Raw genomic sequence first — 15,168 nt, forward strand, 5'->3', positions numbered from 1 at the left:
AATATCCTCAGCGCATCTTCCATCTGTTGCTCCGTGGGATCATCAATAATTTTATTCCTTGGTGCATCAGGGTGTTCTTCATTTGATATATTTCGCTGATGTCCCTTGCGCTGAAGGATACTATTTCTCCTTTAAAGGTCACTACATCCTTGTTTCCATGTAGACCCCCACAGTAGAAGTCCCGCACTACCTGAGGCACAATAATGGATGGGCAATGGCAGAATGTGTCCCACCCATGTTCCACAATCACACTTGTGATGAGGTCAAGTATTGGTGTTGGCATAGGATAGAAGCCCATCTCACTCAAAATGTCATCATTTTCCTTTCTTTTTTATGAATGCTTCCTGGCCGATGCGGGCTCACTACTCTCTGTGATTGCCTTGCCTTTTTCCTTAGCCAACACAAGGCGGGATGCTTTTTTTTGTTTCTTCTCTCACTCTTTGCGTTGTTCCTCCTTCTCACGTTCTGTGAGTTCTTTGCCCTTTTTCTCCTTTTCTTCTAACAATGTCTTCTCCTCTTCCTCCTTTTTCCCTCTCTTCTTCTTGTTCTTGTTCTTGTTCTTCTTCTCTCGCAAATTCTTCTTCAAATTGCTCAGAGGCCAGCAACAGACGCTATTCCTTCTTGCGCTTCTGTATCCTTTCAAGTCTTGCAAGCTCATTGTTGCTTCGTATTTCTTCGAACTCCAATCTTCTTCTTCTATTTTCTTCTGCGATGATGAGCTTTCCCCTGTTCATCTTTTCTTGCTTCTTCTCCTCTTCTTTTCTTTTTCTTTCTTTGTCTTCCAATTCGATAATTAGTCTTTGAGGGTCAATAGTGGACTCTTGTGGTGCAATCTCCATGCGACGCCGCATCAGAGGAGTTCCTTCTGCTCCTTCTCCTCGGCCGCAACCATTTGCGTTGTTTCAAGTTGCGCCAGCTCCATCAACTGTGCCATTTCCCCCCTATCCTCCCTCACGGAGGTTGATTCTCCATCCTTTTCAGGGCTTGCAGGCCTCTGCTTCTTTTCTTCTTCTTTTCTTAAATGCCTTTCTTCATGCTGGCGCATTCTTTTTTCTTCCTTCTCTTTCTTCTTCCTCTGCTTCTTCTCTTCCTCATCTTCATCATCATTCTTCTTCTCTTTATTCTTTTCTCCTTGCGATGATGTGATGACTCAGCTTCTCCAGCCTTCCTTCCTTTGTTTTTTTCCTTCTTCTTTTTCTTCTCAGCCACTTCTGGTTGCGCCTCCCCTGCAACCTCCTCCAACGCAACATCAGAGGTCTCTAACGCAACTTCAACCTCCTTGGCCTCCTCCACCGCAATCTCTTCTTCCTCTTTTTCTTGTTCCTCTTCAATCGCCACTGCCTCCGACACCACCACTCCTTCCGTCACCACCACCGTCTCCTCCTCCGTAGACAGTGGTTGATTTATAACTCATGCCTCGGGTAGACCACCTTCTAGCTCCAAGTTACTCAGGATGTTACCAAACACCTCTGTAACATCATGTCTCTTCCTTTCACTCTCAGTTGAGACGGTAGGTGTTGGAACAGGTATGCTTTCAGTGCTTCCTCCCCTTTTGAACAGAGGAGGTCTAATGGCCAGGGGGTTTCTTTGGGTTCTCCCAGCGATTCTGGGGACAGTGTGGGCTTGGGCGATGAGCTTGCGACTGGCAGCCAGAAATGCTGCCTCTCGCATGGCTACTTGGTCAGGGGTAGGGGTGGATGGTGAAGCAGATTGGTTGGAAACTTGGTCAGCCATGGAAACTAAGCTCGGAAGAACTGGTAAAATGTTGGAATGCTGGGGAAGGAGGAAGTTTGTATGCTAAGGTGCTAGGGTTTCTGATTGCAAAGATGAGGTAACCCTTCCAAAATGAGGTAAGGGTCCTATTTATAGGTTTGGCCGCATTGGGCCCAACGTGATTTTTGCGGCGATAGGCCTCGAGACACTCAAAAAATGCGTCATTCGATTTCCCTCATTTATCGAATTTCAGAAAAAAAATGTCTTTTCGTCTGCCGAATCATCATTACTTTGGGATATGAAGCGATTGGACTCCCCCAAATTACGAAAAGAATTATCTTTAATATTTTATTCGAATGGACGCAAAATAAAGATTAATGCAATGTGCTCTCCAATGCAAATGCATCTTCACAGAGGACGGGCAACAACACATCCCTTAAGGAAGCACATTTCATGAGGATACCTCAACCTAGTGCATTTAGCTAAGGATGGGCAAAGGACATATACGAGCGCAACACACCCCTCAGCTCAATACAGTTGAGTTGGGTAAATGCAAAGCGTATCTTATTGGTTCAAGATGTGTCCATTTTTGCCTTGCATACTTGTTGTTTGTTTGATTTTCTCATTTTTTTATTTTATTTTATTACTTCATCAACGCAAGTGCAATGACTTGTGTTATTTATTACTTAATCATTTGCCATTTAAAGCTCAACGCATTAATTACAGAAAAGCTTATAGAATTTAAGACTTTACGGAAATAAATGCCAAGGAAATAAATGAAGAATTCAATTCATAAAGACAAGAATGAAGTAAATGAGTAAGTGAAGACAAAATTCAAGAATTCAAAGAGACAGGAATTTAAGAAATTATTAAACATAGTGGTGAGATATGGACCGACTGATGCGTTTCTTGAATGGGCGCAATCCACATCTCCGCAGGCTGTCCTACTTGCCTGCCCAATGTCCTAGGGACATTTCTCTTTTCCTATAAATCCCGAGGCTTCTGAATTGCTGGGCAACGTTCCTGGTGTTCTGCTTCTCAGCTCGGAAGCCAGCTGACCCACCTGGATCTCCAAATTTCTAATTGAAGATGCCTGTGATTGCATCACTGCATCATTTTTATCCATATATTGCTTTAGTAGGTTCTCCAAAGAGCTTCCAGAAGTGTTAGAAGATGAGGGTTGCTAGTGACTCGACGGTCTCGGCTGCCCTTGATTTGAATTTTGGGGAAAAGGAGGATTCCCTCGTCCGCCACCTTAATGGGTGATTGGCCCACTTGGTTGGAATTACCTCCCCTACCGAAGTTAGGATGGCTCCTCCAACCGGGATAATAGGTGTTGCTAAAGGGGTTGTTCTGGATGGCGCATACTTGCTGGATGCTCGATGGGCACATTAAGCTACATGAGCCCCTCCACAATTGACGCAACTTATTGCGGCCACTTGAGCCGACGCAACAGGTTGCACTGATTGTTGAGAGATGGCTCCTTGATTAATTGCCATCAATTGGAGAATGGATGTCACTGCAGCAATCTATGCAGCCAACATGGTCATTGTCTGCGCAGGGACAATAGCAGTTTCGCGCTTTTGTCTATCGGCGCCTCGATCCAATCATCCATGTTCTGCAATATGCAGTCGAGGATGACCTTAAACTCTGTGTCTGTTTTATCCATAAAACCTCCTACCGCAGAGGCGTCAACAACAGCCTGCGTTGATCTATTTAGGCCATTATAAAAGGTTTCCATCATGACGCAATCGAGGAATCCAATATGCGGGCAGTTTTTCACCATTCTTCTAAATCGCACCCAGGCGGTTCGAAGTTCAGCACGTCCTTCCATCGCCTTGCGTTGACAGCTGATGGGAAGAACTTCTTCATAAATTGCTCCACCAGTTGGCCCCACGATGTAATTTCATTTGGCTCTAGTGAGTGAGCCCACTTCTTGCCCTCGTCCCTTAAGGTGTAAAGGAACAAATACAGTCTTATATTCTCTGGGGTTATGACAGGTAGAGAGAAGTTGCCGCACATTTCGACAAAGCTGGTCAGATGGGCGTATGGGTCTTCACCTTTCAGATCCCTAAATTGTCTGGCATTTTAGATCATCTGAAGCATGACAGGCTTAATTTCAAACCTTGCGTTCTCCTCGACAATAGGCCTCAAAATCCTAGGCGAAAAATCATACAAATTAGATGTCGCATAATTCCTTATGGTAATGTTGTGGTCAGTTGCCAGGAAAACATGATCCTACGCTGGCCGAACAGCTCCTTGATTCTCTACCGGTACCGCATTATCATTGTTGTCTGCCATACTTGCTGCCTTCTTTCGCATAATCCGATTTTGACGTGCCCGTGCACGAAAGGTACGCTCGATCTCATACTCAGCTTCGAATACTGGTTCAGCATCAGTACTCATAAATCGTCAAGCTACTCTCTGCGTTGAATAGCTAGTACAATGAGATCTATCCTACAAAATACCACAAACACACTCAAACAATAAACCGTTAACCAATCCCCGGAAATGGCGCCATAAACTTGTGGACGAAATATGTATGTTATGCTTAGATGATGTGCTACAAGCTCATGTTGCCATAAACGTGTAACGCTGGATTTATGCGATGATATGCACACACGGATCAAGTCAAATGTTATGCACTAATGACCTGAGTTGACTTGATTTATGCAATACTACTTCTAGATATGCATTAGTAATAAATGTTCTTATAGTATGCTATGCGTTGTCACAAGTTTCTTTGCGTTGGAACCAAGTATAATTCCACCGCAAGTTTCTCGGTGTGATCCAAGGTCGAACATAGGCACTGTTTGAGGTTATTGCATTATACTTATGATACATGCAACCAAGTTTTTCTAACTTAATAAAAAGATTTGTGTACAAGAATATAAAGTTGTGATAAAGTAAAGGAAAGCAGTAAAAATGCGATAATAAAATAAAGTGCAATAAACCTAAGCTAAAATGGTAAAAGATAAAGCTTCATGTTACAAGATACTGAGGTCAAGGCTGGTTGTGAAGATTATACACAGATCATGTGATGCGATGGCAAGTCTTATGTATGAAGCAGAAAGAGAAAGATAACTAGTATAAACATCGCAAGTTTCTTAATTGTGTTAAAGTGATAAACATGATTCCGTTTTTCCCTTAGCATACACCTCTCGGTGATCGACCGCATTCCCACATCTCTGTGGTGAAACAGGGACGAACGTATGAATGCAAGGTTGCTTCCATCTCTGGAAGTACTACTCACTTTAGTTAACGCATTCTTCTAACTTTCTCTCGACAAATCAGAATGACATCTTCACTTCTGCTCTCACAGGTAAAGATGTCGTCTAGTATGCCTTAGCTAAACGGAATTATCTCTTTAACACCGATTAAGTACTTGTTTAATTCATATTAACTACCAAGGGATAAAGAACACCTCATGAAGAAAGCGATAAATGGAGGAACGGAAATAGATAGAAAAGTGGTAATGAAAACGATCAAGACATTCAATATATCTATTTAGTGTCTAATACATAGTGTGTGAATAAAGGGGTAAAGAAGATGAAATACAATGATGAAAAGAGATAGAAACAAATATAATCAAGTGCCAACGTCTAGGCACCGAATTGGATGGAGATTTTTCTGCCGATATGAATGGATCATGTGGGAGGATGAGCTTCCCTCTTAGGCTTGCTCAACCGGTAGCAGGGATCTGAGTATAGAGCTTCGCAGCGAGGATCTGACAGATTAACACTGAGACTCACCTTTCGGCCTTGTCTCTTCTTCTTCCCGGATTTCTTCAGTTTAACACTAAACTCAGCCTTTCTCTCAATGACCTAATATCAATTCGCCCCGTATTCAGTAGCCATCCTTTTTTCTGTGAATTCTATGGTGTATTTATAGGTGAAGATATTTGACTCCATATTGTGGTCCCCACTTTTGGTATGGAAATTCCGAAGATGGAGGGATATTATTTCTTCTATTATGCAATTAGACCGTCAAATCTGCGCAACCGTTAGGCGTACATGTGTCACAATCCTCCTCTTTTGCGTTCCTTAGCTGCATCTTTCGATCAAGTGTTCGCATGCGGTGTTGTTTTTATTACCGCATGCGGTTGAAAGTCAGCTCTGGATCGGCTATCGCATTGCGTCGTCATTGTATTAATCGTCTATTCCTTGTGGATTGACGGGCACAATGTGATAGAGATGCGTTGGTCACTTTGTCTTGAGCCTTGATCGCAAGCAGTGACTTGGTTTCCTGCAAAACAGAGTAGAAATCTCCTTTTCTTCCATCTTAATGATGTTAGCAGGTGTAATTGCGATAATTCATAATTATTGTATTTCGAAGCTAATTTTCATACAGTTGACACATATTTATTCTCTTTTGGCCACAATATCTAGATAAGGCAGTATAAATAACTTGTATTTATACAAGTTATCACACATGAGTGGGTTATGGAGGTTTAGGCAGGCATAGGCTTCCCGGCACTATCGCAGATACATCGCATACATCCTAGAGTTAGGCTCAAGTATGTGTAGCAAGATCGCATGGCTTGCGTTGACTAAGGTTGCCCTTGCGATCACACTTGTGGGTTGCAATGAAGACATCTCCCCATTTTATCTATTTTTTCCATCCATTTACTTCTTGTCAATAGTTGTCGTGTCTCTACCTCTCATTCTTATTCACATTGTGTTATCTGTTAGTTAGGAGTATGAGTAGTGTTAGCTTAGTAACCTTCCATCATTCTTTTATTCAACCGCCTTATGCACATTACCATAGTCATCTAGCTACAAGTCCCTGAGTTCAACCTCGTATCACTCGAGAAACTTGCGTTCATGTTATACTTGGTGTGAGCGCAAGAAAACTTGTGACAGGACGTATGGTCATTGCATACATGCGTTAACGCATAGTCATTCCAACGCATGACCATCGACGTGTGATAATCAACGCATACCTTAAGAACATGCATCACATATTGTGTCCACGAAATTTTAGTTGTTGAGTAATTGACATCTAATTTTTTGTCATCAAGCAGCAAAGGAAGCAGTATGGTTGAGGAAATTCTTGACAGATTTGGAAGTTGTTCCAAATATGCATCTACCCATCACCTTGTATTGTGACAACAGCAGTGCAGTTGCAAATTCAAAAGAACCTCGAAGCCATAAATGGGGAAAGCACATCGAACGCAAGCACCACCTTATCCGGGAAATCGTACACCGTGGTGACGTTGTAGTGACCTAGATACCTTCTGAGCAAAACATTGCTGATCCTTTTAAAAAAACCCTCACGGCTAAAGTTTTTTAGGGTCACCTACAGAGTTTAGGTCTACGGTATTTCTAAACTAGGACAAGTGGGAGATTATGTTGGGCGTGAATGCCCTAGTTTATTGTATTTATATGTTTATTGTACTCTTATGTAATATTAATTTCTCACAATTAAATTCAGCATCGTTTAATCTTACTAGGAGTTTTAGTCCAAGTGGGAGTTTGTTGGACTTTATGTCCTAAAACTCGTAGTTTGTAATATCATATTCTTGTTCAATAAAGCTGTTACTGAAAATCTTTAGTAAAATTAAATTATATATTCATGAATCCAATAAACTAAGGATACGAGGCTATTAAATTTAAGTTTGAACTTTATGTAATGACATAAATGTGGATCAAGTTCAAATATACAGCTAAAATGGTCTATAGTATATGAATAAGGTTGGGTGCCTTATTCTAGGGACACTATGGACGCGGCCCATTTTGTAGTTAGTACAAACGATGTGATCCTAAACCGTTCATGTGGAGACATGAAAGTGGAGGCATCCTATGTAAAGAGTTTACATAAGGCTGAACCATGAAATAGTCACTTTTTACGTTCTGAACGCCGTTTTATGATAAAATTGACTATTTCGTTAATTAATGACCTAGGTAACTTAATCTTAATCCTGAGCTAACTATGAACTCCTGTTCACTCGGAATTATCCTTAGATCTGCATAGGTGAGGGCAGCTCATTATCGCTGGCCCAATAAGCCTCCCATTTCAGGGGTAAGATCAGGTGGATAGCTGGGAACATAGGGTGTATAACGAAATTCACTCCTACCCATTATAGGGATAGTAGATAGGTTGTTCCCTTTAGTACTGAATCCAGGTCTTGAACGAGGGACCCCACTCTATCCTTGGCCCGAGAGAGGTTCGGTTTATAGGTTGGACCTTAAACCAATTGTTCATTAAAGAATCAGTGGAACTTAAGGAACAAGATGTAGTCTTGGGGGTAAAATGGTTTTTATGACCCAGCCGAGATCACGAACAACTTGTGAAGGATTAGCTTATTAATCATGGTTATATCATATGGACACAAATATATCTACAGTGAGGAGAGTGCAACTATAGGACTATAGTGGAATGACCCATTAGTTAACGAATGATGATTAGCTCCATCTAAAAGAGTTTAGCCAGCTAATGTCAGATCGTTGGAGCCCATGATCTATAGGTCCATTAGGTTCCCCTACTAGCTCATATGGAATAAAGTTAGAATAGTATGATAGAATGATTCGAATTGTTCGAATTAGGTGAAGAGAGAAACCGACAAGTATATGTGATATAGTGGTCGTTTTTAGTTTAGAGATACAGCTTTAATGATTAAATGTGATTTAAATATCAAGAATATGAATACGTTCATATTCAGAAGCTCGGAAATAATGAAAATGGTCAAAGATGTAAAAAGTCAAAGAATTGACTTTTGACTTTGAAAAGTCAAACTTTGACCGGCCTTATATTCAAATGTGATTTGAATTTCGAGAAAATGAATACGAATTCATGCTCGGGAGGTCAAAATTAGTCAACACAGAAAAAATCATGCTCGTTGACTATGCTCCATTATATGATCCTCTTGTTGAAGTTTCGATAGTTTCATTGGAAAGCTCACGCAACACGACTTTACTTCGTGGACTGTGCTCCCTTATATGATCCTCCTCCAAGAAAGCATTCGTTGAAACAAACACCCTATTTTCAGTCAGATCATAAAAATAACCCCCCCGTGTACCTTTGGGGTAGCGTACAAAGAGGCATAACCTTGACCGTGATTCCAACTTCTTGGGATTATCCTCAAGCACATATGAGTTACGAAAATTTTAAAAAATTCTGTGTTATGGAGGCAATTAATGGCTAACGGCCTTAGCACATATAAATTAGATTCCAAATTTGCTATACAAATAATAACAACATCTTTATGAATAAACGCTTTATCCACATTGAAAGAAATAGTATATTTACATTCCAATAAACACTTAACAGAAATGAGGTTCCTCTTAAGTTCGGGAACAATATATACATCATTCAGAACTAGAAACCTATTATGTAAAGCTAACTGGAGCCCTCCCACTGCCACAACTGAGACAATGTACCTAGTGCTTACTCGCATCATCATCTCACCAGCTTCTAGATGTCGCCAGGATCTAATCGCCTGAAAAGAAGAACAAACGTGGTTAGTGGTGCCCGAATCAATTATCCAGGCTGTATCATCATTCTCCACTAAACACGTTTCAAGTACAAGTAAATCATATTTACCTTTATCTGCCTTGGCCTTAGCCTTGGCGACCTTCCTCTCTTTCAGATAGTGAGGAAAGTTCCTCTTCCAGTGTCCATCCTGATTGCAGTGGAAACATTTTCCCTTTTCAATCGGTGGATGCCTCCTTGGGGCGACAGGCGGTGGGTTAGCAGGTGCCTTCCCTTTTCCCTTACCACCCTTCTTCTTCTTCCTCTTTCTAGAGTTAGAAGTAGAAGGTGCAGACTTCGTTCCTGAGGTCGAACCTCTATGGAATGTCCTGGAGGATCAAGCAACATTTGCCTCACCCTTCTTCCTCTCCTTACTTTTCAATAAAGATTGGTAGGTCTGCAACTCGTTGAGGAGATTTGTAAGGTTATATTTCACTTTGTTAAGAATCACATTACTAACAAAGTGTAGAAAACTCTCCAGTAAAGAATGCAGGATTATGCTAACCTGGCTACCCTCATTGATGGTAGACCCATTCAGCTCTGCCACATTGAAGTGGACCATCATGTTAAGCACATGTTCACGAACAGAGTTGCATCATTCCATTTTGGAGTTGAATATATATTTAAGAGCCTCATGCATAAGTTGTTCAGACGATTATCCAAACATCCCCCGCAAGGACTCCATCATCTCATATGCTGAGACCATAGGCTCATGTTTCTTGGCCAAGACATCAGAAAGACTTGCTAAGATCTAGGATCGGGCCTTCTCATTCACCCATGTCCATCGCTCGTGTGCCTCCCGAACATTTCGAGCGGCATTTGGAGTTGGAATAGGAGGACAAACTTCTGTAAGAGCAAACATGAGATCCTCGAATATTAGGATCGTCGTGATCATGTGTTTCCATGTCAAAAAATTTTCGCCAGTTAATTTTTCGACAATAACAAAGCTAACAGGTTGTTTAGGCCTTTTATTTAGAATTATGAGGGCTGTTAAGCAGAATATGCGGCAATTATGTTAAGAATTCATGAGGAAATGAGTTTGCAGTGTTCAACATTGAGAATCTCGACTAACCCATTATTATGCATTATTATGCGCTCAATTGTCTATTTTTGTAGCTAATGTAGGAAGTGGGCGCAAACGTAAAAGCCAGGGTACCGCATACGGAGAAACTCTCCATCGCAAAGGCGAACGCATACGATCAACGCATGGGTGTTGTGATCAGCCACATGCATCCATCGCATAGGAGTTGCGATCGTCAAGCGATTGCGGTCATCGCGTAGAAGTAGCGGTATTAAGCGAATGCGATCACTGCACGATTGCGGCTACATGATAATGCATAATAGAGGAATCATCGCAAGGTTGATGGAATGAACGCATCAACGCATATATCTAGGGACTGTCTCTTATACACATCTAGATGTGTATAAGAGCACTGCACGATTGCGGCTACATGATAATGCATAATAGAGGAATCATCGCAAGGTTGATGGAATGAACCTGTCTCTTATACACATCTAGATGTGTATAAGAGACAGAAGCGAATGCGATCACTGCACGATTGCGGCTACATGATAATGCATAATAGAGGAATCATCGCAAGGTTGATGGAATGAACGCATCAACGCCTGTCTCTTATACACATCTAGATGTGTATAAGAGACAGGAACACATCAACGCATATCTCGGGAAAATCAAAAGATGATGTTGACATTTCACCTACCACATCGTTAGCAGCAGAGATTCAGAAAAGGATTAACGCACCGCAAATGTCAAAATCAGTGCAGTCCATTAATGTGTGTTCAATGCATTTCTATGTTTCCTTCAACTCCATCTCCATCTTTCTTTACTTAGCATCCTTAACTTTCATTGCATCACTTAGTGAGATTGCTAGAGTATCGTATACTTAGTCATGTGGATTAGGGATATGAAGCATGTAGTAAACCACCAAGAGGTGTGCATTACGTGAGTGTGTGAGAAAACCTTATTTGCTTAGTGTGAAGCTGTAGCAACGCTTGTCTATAGGCGGATGCAACGCTTGCCTATGAGTACAGTCAGCAACAACTAACTACCTGGGAGGGTAAATGGTTGGTCTTATTAAGCAATGTAAACTATTGTTCACTAGAGATAGAAATAATCTGATGTCGACCAGGCTTTTGCGGTTACCTTGTCTTATGTATGCGTCCGTCACACCTTTAGAGCAACTCGAAAGATAGTCTAAAGAAAGAACCTAAGACTCGGGAGAGCTAGGTTAGAATCGATGCCCGGAAGAGCTAGATTAGGTTTGCATAAGCAAGAATGGAGACTTAGGAATAAACTCCGTTTGCAATGACATAGCGTATGCACACTACGGAGAGGACAATGATTGCATCCAAGAAGTAGGATACGGTGGCAGTATGTGGTCATCTCGACCCTTTTGCATACACATCGCATGTGTCCTAGAATTAGGCCCTAGTGTGTGTAGCATGATCGCATAACTTGCATTGGCTGAGGTTGCCCTTGCGATCACTCTTAAGGGTTACGATGAAGACATCTCCACATTTTATCTATTTTTCCATCCACTTACTTTACGTCAATAGTTGTCGTGTCTCTACCTCTCATTCATCTTCTCATTGTGTTGTCTGTTAGTTAGGAGTAGGAGTAATGTTAGCATAAAACCCCTCTATCATTCTTTTATTCAACCACCGCATACACATTACCGTAGACGTCTAGCTACAAGTCCCTGAGTTCGACCTCGGATCACCCGAGAAACTTGCGTTCGTGTTATACTTCACGTGAACATAGGAAAACTTTTAACAGGAATGCATGGTCATCACATACATTCGTTAATGCATAGTTCACTCCAACGCATGACCACCGATGCATGATAATCAACACATACATTAAAAACATGCATCACATAGTGCGCCCCTCTAATTTTAGTCGTCAAGTATTTGGCAGCTAATAATTTCACGTCACCAGCTATTGCCATTTTGAAAAATTTGTTGCTGAAAATACAAACAAAAGTTTATTAGATTTTGCTAAACCACATTTAACCAATTAGTTTTGCAAAATAGTTTCAAGTACCCTAAGTGAAAGACTTCTATTTTGCAATGCCTCAGTGAGGCAGGACAAATGTTACCGGTGGGGTCATGAGATGTCCCTTCGCTGGGATGAGACATTCTCAACCACTACGTAGAACCAACACTTGGAACTAAACCTAACAGCCACCATTTTTTGATCCAGAACTGTTAAAATCTAACAATTTCGCGTAAGTGTGACCCTTCGTTTTCGGTGCCAGAGTCTCGCCCTAATGAGCCCACTGTAGGGAAGAAGCAGATTAGGACAAGAGACTAAGTTACCTTATCCTCTTATAGGAGATCAAATAAAAAAACATGCAAAACTACCATTCTTTAGGGGGACACTCCCAGGGAGCCTCGAGGCGATGCGCAGTAACTTTATTCAATCCAACGAGGGAGACCGAGGGATGTGTTGTCACACTTCCCGCTCCCACTTACTATGAACACTCTCTCCATCCATATTGATATTGACCTACCCAAACACCATCCGTTAGGGGGACACGCCAAAGGTGCCTCGAGGCTAAGGGTAGATCTCACGGTGTGGACTATTTAGGAGAAATGTGAAAGGTTTAAGTGAAGCATCTTATGCCCTAAGTAGCTCCCATTGAATGTTCTACCTAGGGGTTCATTAACCTAGACAATACGGCTATTGATTTTAGTCTAAGTCATCTTTTTAAAACCCTTCTCATAAACAACGTTTGTCTATGAAATATGAACAAGTTCAAGTAGTCACATTTAAACACTTTAATGGATTGTCCTTAACTTGCATGCATGCATGAAATCTATCTAATTCACCTTTCCAGGTAAGTTTCCTGGTAGGGGTGTTACGTTTCCGTCAACTTAAATACCCCAATCTAAACAGAACCCGCCTTAGACAAAAGGTCCCTTATAGATAGATTTGCTACACTTTAACCTTTTATTAGTCAATTTAATCCTATTAAATTGATGAAATAGCTTAAATCCTTAGGGTTACTAATCATATTAGAACCATGTTCTTAGGTCTATGTGATTCAAGTTTTAAACATTTTAAAACCATGAATTAAACCTAAGTGAGCATGCATGTCTTTCTTATTTCTTTTAGTTCTAATTTCTCTTTAACTTTTAAAAAGAAACAACTAAAAAACCATTGCGCACAAGAAGGTGTTTATAACAATTATAAAGTAACCTATGTGTCATGTGTCATGCAATCCGGTCATTACTATACATAACTTTTATATAACGTGTAATAACCAAGCAAACATGCTATCATTCACCCTTATACCATAACAATTATAATATAAAGATGATGCATGTCAATGCTTTTTATGCATGCATAAATATAACTCTTATATTATATGATGCATGAGCATGCTCTTACATAATTAAATCATGCTTCTCTAAATTATAACATTTACAATAAAGAGATGATGCATGACTAATGCATAACCTAAGGTGGGATTTACTATATGTGCATACCATATGACATATAAAAAACCATACATCGCATGTAATAAACTAAGGATTAATGGACCGGGATGAGCCTTTACAAAAAAAAAAAGGGAATGAAATAACCCTATCTATTAGATTTTCCATCGAGTGAACCGGTTCACAGGCAAAACCGGGTCTTGAACCGCCGGGAGAACTCCATCGTGTAGTAATCGTTAAAGGTAGACGATCGCCTAGCGTGCACTAGACAATAGGCGCAAAAGCTAAACGATTGCTTAGACGACAACGAGGCTACGAAGCTTTATCGTCTAGGCGATCGCTTAACGCGACAAAAGGTAAATGATTTACCGTGCATTACTAAACGATCGTTTAGTCAATTACTAAGTGATAAAGCTTGATGAGCTAAACGATCGTCTAGTGCGCGTGCGCGTTAAACGATATGTGAACATCCCATCGACTACACAACCCGTTACTCAGCGATCGCTTACCCCATCGTCTACATAACCCGAACGAACCTTGATCGTCTCCTTCCTCGAAGAACTGTAACCCTTTCTCCGATCTTCTTCACGAATGATCAAGACTCAAACAGAGTTTGAATTACAGACTCGATAATGATTACTAATGCCAAAAAACATAGGGGCCTTTATAAACAATCAAAAATGTAAAAGAATTAAATCAAACCGAATTAAATCAAACCAAAGCTAACATCCACGAAAACATCCATTAATCCGCACATCCACAATAATTTAACGATTAAACAGAGCAGATATGCACCCACCAAGAACGTATATGTAATTCATTGCAACAATGAAATTGAAATAGCAGAACCTAGCTCTGATACCAATTGAAGGATCTCTTAACGAAGAGCATCCATGAGCGCATTCGGATCTTTTCGATTTCATTGTGACCGAAATACAACACATATATTCTAACAGAGAGTTATCCAAATTAACACTAATTAACGACATGTTTCGAACAATAAAATACAAGGGAAAGAGTTCTCATACCAGTTGAAGACTCTCTTCAAACGTCAAACTTAGAAGTAGCGGAAGAACCTCTACTCAAACTCTATCGCCCAGCAAACCAGACGGTTGCGGTAGCACGATCGTCTACACGAACGACAGCAACACGAACAATCACGAACAAGTGAACAACAAGGACGACACCACCAGTCCAAGTGAGAATCCAAAGTGTGGTCTTTGGTGAATTTGGTAGAGGTAGGAGAAAATATAGATTGTGTAGATGATAAGTAAGTGGGAGAGAAAGAGTTATTGCATAGTAGGGATGCTTATCGTTTAGAAGAAGCTACACGATCGTGTAGGTTTTACTAAGTGATCGTTTAATAAATGGTAGACGATCGTTTAGAAAATGCGGCACGCTATGCGATCGTTTAAGAAAGCTAAGCGATCGTTTAGGGATAGGCATGCAATCATTTAGGCGCTGGCATGCGATTGTAGACGATGAGCAAAACTATCGCATAGGCTCTCAAACTAGGCGATCGTT

The sequence above is a fragment of the Benincasa hispida genome, chromosome 12, assembly GCF_009727055.1.
Source record: "Benincasa hispida cultivar B227 chromosome 12, ASM972705v1, whole genome shotgun sequence".
NCBI classification, from domain to species: Eukaryota; Viridiplantae; Streptophyta; class Magnoliopsida; order Cucurbitales; family Cucurbitaceae; genus Benincasa; species Benincasa hispida.